Source organism: Urocitellus parryii, chromosome X, assembly GCF_045843805.1.
Source record: "Urocitellus parryii isolate mUroPar1 chromosome X, mUroPar1.hap1, whole genome shotgun sequence".
NCBI classification, from domain to species: domain Eukaryota; kingdom Metazoa; phylum Chordata; class Mammalia; order Rodentia; family Sciuridae; genus Urocitellus; species Urocitellus parryii.
In genome coordinates this window covers 30799110-30806090 of record NC_135547.1, presented here as the reverse complement: position 1 = coordinate 30806090, position 6981 = coordinate 30799110, and the positions used below count along the sequence as shown (strand labels likewise).

At 47.1% G+C, this 6981-nt stretch overlaps 1 non-coding gene across 1 annotated transcript; it reads right to left on the bottom strand.

Moving 5' to 3' along the window:
* Positions 1-3360: 3360 nt before the first annotated feature.
* Trnaa-agc (transfer RNA alanine (anticodon AGC)) lies at positions 3361-3433 on the bottom strand. Its single transcript has one exon. It is a non-coding gene; the product is annotated as a tRNA-Ala (tRNA).
* Between the last annotated feature and the right edge of the window lie 3548 nt (positions 3434-6981).

The window sequence follows — 6981 nt, the reverse complement described above, 5'->3', positions numbered from 1 at the left end:
TAGAGACAGAATCTCACTGAATTGCTTAGGGCCTCACTAAGTTGCTGAGGCTAGCCTCAGACTTGTGAGCCTCCTGCCTCGGCTACTCAAACCTCTGGGATTACAGGCATGCACCACCATGCCTTTTTGTCTTTTTTAAATACCATTTTTATAGAGGCTGGGGATATGGCTCAAGTGGTGGCGTCCTCGCCTAGCATGTGTGAGGCACTGGGTTTGATTCTCAGAACCACATAAAAATAAAATAAAGATATTGTGTCGGGCTGGGGATGTGGCTGAAGCGGTAGCGCGCTCGCCTGGCATGCGTGCAGCCCGGGTTCGATCCTCAGCACCACATACAAACAAAGATGTTGTGTCCGCCAAAAACTAAAAAATAAATATTAAAAAAAATTCTCTAAACTCTTTTATAAGGTTACTTCACATTTATGAGGCCTCCTCCCCCATGATTTAAGTTTTTTCCCCTAAAGGGCCCACTCTTTGTATTATCACATTGGTGATTAATTTTATATATATTTTGTTATGCTCGAATTCAGGACCCACAAAAGACCACCAGAGACCAAGATCGAAGTAAGCAGAGCTTGGTCCTCCGGTCCTCCGGTCCTCCGCAGGCACACAGCAACTAGTGATGCTGAGACGCCCCGAGGCAGGGTTTGCAGCAGTTTTATACATTCCTTGGGGAAGGCAGGGACTTCACATACATCATAGCATCTCTTAGCAAATCATCACCCACTACGGGAAAATCATAAAACAACTCGAAACATGATTAGCACATTCACTGGTGGGAACAAGTTGGGTAGGGGTGATTGGCTAGTACAAGAGGGGGGTTCTTTTGAACTGATTGGTTTAGGCCACAAGGGGTGTACGTGCTGAACTACATGGTTTCCCAACATGTTATCAACCACCATAAACTACTGGGAGGGTCATCTAGCATCCCAAGTATTTTCCTGGTCTCATGCTGATTGGTGGCTTGCTGGGGGGTTGCTATGGGTCACCTAGCCTGACTGAGTCAGGGACACCTGGTGCAGCAGGTCTCTCCTGTTATTTGTAGATAAACAACTCAGCAGAGTGGGTATGTGCCTAGGAGTGCTCTGTGGGTCTTTCCTAGGAAAGGGTCACACCCCCTTTCTTGGAGAGGCTTTGCTCTGAGGTAGAGGCTGGTGTGTGTGTGTGTGTGTGTGTGTGTGTGTGTGTGTGTATTCAATGGACCTTTATTTAATTATATGTGGTGCTGAGGATCAAACCCAGTGCCTCACACGTGCTAGGCAAGTACTCTACCACTGAGCTACAACCCCATCCCAGTGATTAAATTTCAACACCAATTTGGGGGGAACACATTCAGACCATGGCTGGACCAAGGTCTTTGGAGAGGTGAGAAGGGATGGGGTTGAATGAAGAAGTGGAACCTGTACAATTAGTTTATTATGGTGACATGACTTTGCAGGAACCCAGTACAGAGTCTTGAGCTGCATAGGTTAGAAAAGTCCTTAGAATGATACACTCCAACCTTCTTTTATATGCAGGAATCCCCTCATGTAGCCACCCAGAAAATGCTGTCCAGCCTCTGCTTAAATATCTCCAGTAAGATGCACTTACTTCTTTCTAAAGCAGCCATTTGGACTGGAAGACCCTGATGATGGTTAGGAAATTCTTAAGGGTGCTATATAAAGATCTGCCTCTTGCCAGGCATGGTGGCACATACTTTTAATTCCAGTGACTTGGGAGGCTGAGGCAAGAAGATCATGAGTTCAAAGCCAGCCTTAGCAACTTAGAGAGATCCTGTTTCAAAATAAAAAATAAAAAGGGATGGGGACATGGCTCAGTGGTTAAGTGCCTGTGGGTTCAATCTCCGGTACCAAAAAAAAAAAAAAAAAAAAAAAAATCTGCCTCTTTATCAGTTTCATCCACTGGACCAGGCTCTGTGTTCTGGTACATAGAGGCTCACAGTAATATTAATTGTTGAGAATTTTGCAAATGTCAAGCATTCTTTTACAGATCCTCTCTCACTGGAATCTCACAACAGCACAGTTAAAAAAAAAAGTAGTATCCTATCCCTTGGACCAATGGAGAAACTGAGGCTCAGGGAGATTAAACAGTCTAACAAAAGGAACAGCGCAAGTTGCAAAGTTCTGAATTCAGCCAGCAGCTCCTAAATCCAAAGCCCACAGTCTTTGCACTCCTGCACTCTGCCTCTGTCCCCTCACTCTCTCCCACAGGCCAGTTCTTCAGTTTTGTAAAGGCAGATGTTGTGTTCCCCATGAGTGTTTTCCAGGTAAACATTTCCAGTGCTTTCAACCACTTCTCATCAGGAGCCCTTTCCCTTCCTGGTCACTCACTCATACAAATGGGCTCCAAACCTGGAGCACCATGTTCCAGGTGGAGCCTAGCCAGGCCTGTGCAGAGCAGGCCTCTTGGGCCCCCACTGGCGACACTGTATTGCCATTTCTACAGCCTGGAATTAAACTCCTGTCTTGGTAGCAAAGCTTCATCAATCTGTTGACATACTCATTTTTCACTCATGAATAATGAATAATCTGCATGTATGTTTGGTCTGTTTTGTTCCTTTGCAAAATCTTTAGTCCTTGGAGCCTGGAGAAACAAGTGTTAGATGAGCACAGAAGGAGATGCATGAGGCATCCCCGACATTTAATTACACTTTGAAATGTGTGGAGAAGTGTGAAACCTATCCCGCTTCCTAGATCAGGCATGTGGGCCCTATCTGTCTTTGGAAGGAGGATATCCTCCCTCTGGATTTCAATGAATGAAACCATGTCGAGTTATTGCATCCACATGGATTTCCAGCAGCTCTGAGCGTCTGGCAGACAGGAAATAAATCAAGTGACTATTCTTCCCAGACCGCTTTTGCCAAACTGATTGCCAGGGGGCTCCATGAAAAGAACTCCTGATGATGCCAGCTGGCCAACTGCAAGGGGTGGCCAAGCTGGGGTGGATTCTTCCTTGAGCCTTAAGGAAGTAGCCAACCTTCTAAAAGAGCAAAAACCACCGAAGGATAGGCTGTGCTGATCTGTAGGCTTCAGGATCCTAGAGCAACCAGGGGGGAGTTGGCTCTGACCCCTCCACTAGCCTGTCAAGGCCAGGCAGGGTTGTTTTTCTTCAAGATATTGGCAAGCCATAGCATTTACGCCAGAGATGGCATGCAAATCCATTAGCAATAGCACCACGACCAGTGGCAATGCTCTCTCCCACATTGCTGTTTACGGGCACAGCTGGCCACCCACTAAAAGAACTGATCTAAGAGCAGTATCCAGCCTTTTAAAAATTTTTTTCAAGTTTTAGATTTATCTCTTTTTTTAATTATAGATAGACACAATACCTTTATTTTGTTTATTTAGTTATTTCTTTTTAATGTGGTGCTGGGGATTGAACCCAGGGCCTCATGCATGCTAGGCAAGTGTTCTACCACTGAACCACAACCCCAGCCCTAGATTTATCTTTATTTTATTTATTTATCTTTATGTGGTGCTGAGGATCGAACCCAGTGTCTCACACATGTGACAACCCCAGCTCAGTATCCAGTCTTGAAGCCCATGCTTAGCTTGAGGTCTCCTTTGTTGTCTCTACCAACCTGCACCAAGCCCCCAACACTTCAAGGGGAACATGATCATAGCAAACCAATCGAGAGGGATTGGTTTCATCTGCCCTGACAAGTGAAAAGAGAAATAAGGTGTGGCTTCCCCAGACTACAGAATACACAGGTGACAATAACAGACTCAATGTCAGTAAAGGTGCAGGCCCTATTTCTTGACCTACAGATAACAACCAAGTACAATACAAAACATAATCAACAATGCTTTAAGTTGAAATTGCACCAGATTCTGCCCATTGTGACTGAGGATGATGTTCAAGGACTGGGGGTGTAGCTCAATGCTGAGAGCTTTATGTGGCATGCACAAGGCCCTGGGTTCCATCTCCAATACCACATACATACACACACAAAATAAAAGAAAAATAGGACAATGTTCAAGTGCATTCAGCCCATACAAGGACCACAGAAATGCAGAAGCTGCCAAATGACATATAGAATAAGCCTGGAGGTCTAGGGTCACTTAGAAAAATGCCAGTTGGAGGACCATCTCACCTCATTCATTTCACAGAAGAGGTAGGTGTGGAGTCACAGAGAAGCCCCCATGAAATGTGAGGATCAGATGGCAGAGGTGAGTGTGTCACCAGAAAAGGTCTTTATAACCAGAATTCTCTCCCATGTCTCGGATCCCTGCCATCAGAGCCACTTATTTGGGTAAAAGCATTAAAGGCCACTCTCACAAGAAATATTTCAGAGTATAAACCACTAAGATTTGGCAGCAGTGGTGCATGTCTGTAATCCCCATGACCAGGAGGCTGAGTAGGAAGATCTCAAGTTTGAGGCCAGCCTGGACAATTTAGCAAAACCCTATCTCAAAAGAGAAATTAAAAGGGGAGCAGGGAGGGCTGGGGTTGTGGCTCAGTGGTAGAGCACTAACCTAGAAAATGTGAGTCCTTGGGTTCAATCCTTGGCACCACATAAAAACAAACAAAATAAAGTTATTGTGTCCACCTACAACTAAAAAATAAATATTTGTTTTAAAAAGGTGGGGAGGGGGTACATCGGAGCCCTTAGTGCTGAGTTCCGGCTTTGAAACAGAGGAGAGAAGCGGCCCAGTTTGGTTCCAGACACCGGTCGGCGGACCACAGTGGAGGACAGCAGCCGCCATTTCGGAGAGATGATGTAATCATCCCCGTGTTCTACTGATCTCAGCCCATTCAACTACAGAACAGGTGATTTCAGGCTGGTATTTGCCTGCGTCTAGCAGACAGATTTCTTGCTCAGGCTCAGGACTGGGGATCTTGTGGAGAATACTCCTAGGGGCTCGTGCCTGGCAAGGCGTGCGCCGGGCAATGAGCAGCTGGATTCTGGTTCCCGGGGCTAACCTGGCCCAGGTCTGAGGAAACTGCGGAGACTGCCGGCGGAGGCCAGATCCAAGTGGAGCGCGCGCTGAGCTTGGGGCGACTGAGTTCTGACTCCTGGAACAGTTTTGGCCTGGGGCTGGGGAACCCGTGGGGGTCGCTCGCTGGAGCCAGCTCCCAGCGGAGAGTGTATCGGGATCGGAGAGGCGGGGTCTGGCTACCGAAGCTGCTTTGGCCCAAGGCTAGGGAACCAGCGGTGACTGCTTCTCGGTCAGGGTCCTACTGGGTGCTGTGGGGGCTGGGGGGGGCAGGGTGGAGCTTCCACCTACGCCCAGAGCAGGCCAAGTGACCCGCCGGCGTGGTACCATGACACCCCAAATGCAGCTGGGGCTGAAGAGAGCAGCCGCCCACGCCTAGAATAGGACCAGCGACTCCGCGGCGCGGTAGCCAAGTAACCTCATTTGGAGTAGGGGCTGTGCAGAACTGCCATCTGAGCAAGTAGGGCAGGCAGACCTGCCCCCAACTGGCAAGACAGGCCAGGTAGCTTGCCAGCATGGTGGACACATAACACCGAGGCAGTCGCGTCACACTGGTTGGAGTGGGGGTGGAGCAGGGTCGCCGCCCGGGTCCGGAGGGGGCTCAGCGACCTGTTGGAGAGGTAGTCAGGTACCCCCATTGGGAGTGGGGGCTGTGCAGAACTGCGACCCACCGGCCTAGAGGGCTGCCAGCGCGGTAGACACATCACACCAATTGGAGTGGGGACCCAGCAGAGCCGCCACCCACATCTAGATCAGGACCAACGACCCCAGGGCGTGGTAGTTACGTTACCACAATTGGAGTGGGGGCAGAGCAAAGCCGCCACCCGTGCCCGCAGGGGGGGCAGACCTGCGACCGATCAGCGGGGTAGACAGACCACCATAATTAGAGGAGGAGCACAGCCAATACCCGCCCAGCAAGGGAGACTTCCCAACTATACAAGAGCAACATAAATAAATAGGGGGTAAATTTCAAAAACACAACAGTTGCACCAAGCAGAAAGAAACGCCAGCAGATGGGCTGGGGATGTGGCTCAAGCGGTAGCGCGCTCGCCTGGCATGCGTGCTGCCCGGGTTCGATCCTCAGCACCACATACCAACAAAGATGTTGTGTCCGCCGAGAACTAAAAAATAAAATATTAAAAAATTCTCTCTCTCTCTCTCTCTCAAAAAAAAAAAAAAGAAAAGAAAAGAAACGCCAGCAGTATGAAAAGATAAGGAAAGAAAGGACCACAAGCAATGCAGGTCAACTCAACTTTAGAAGAGGTAATAGCTGCAACAGATGGAATGTCAGATAAAGAGTTCAGGATATACATGCTTCAGATGATCTGGAGTCTCAAGGAAGACATGAGACAGCAAAATCAGACAATGAAAGATCACATTGACAAACAAATCCAGGAAGTAAAAGATCAATTTCACAGGGAGATAGAGGTAATAAAAAACAAACAAATAGAAATTCTAGAAATGCAGGAAACAATAAACCAACTTAAAAACTCAATTGAGAATACTACCAGCAGAGTAGATCACTTAGAAGAGAGAACATCAGACAATGAAGACAAAGTATTTCAACTGGAAAAGAACATAGACAGCTTAGCAAGTCTGCTAAGAAACCATGAGCAGAACATCCAAGAACTATGGGATAATATCAAAAGACCAAACTTAAGAGTCATTGGGATACAGGAAGGCACAGAGCTCCAAACCAAAGGAATAAACAATCTATTCAGTGAAATAATACGAGAAAACTTCCCAGACTTGAAGAATGAGACAGAATCCCAAATCCTAGAAGCCTACAGGACGCCGAATGTGCAAAATCATAAGAGATCCACACCTAGACACATTATAATGAAGATGTCCAACATACAGAATAAGGAGAGAATTTTAAAAGCTGCAAGAGAAAGAAAGCAGATTACATTTAGGGGTAAACCAATCAGGATAACAGCTGATCTCTCAACACAGACTCTGAAAGCTAGAAGATCCTGGAATAACATATTTCAAACACTGAAAGAAAATGGGTTCCAACCAAGAATCGTGTATCTGGCGAAATTAA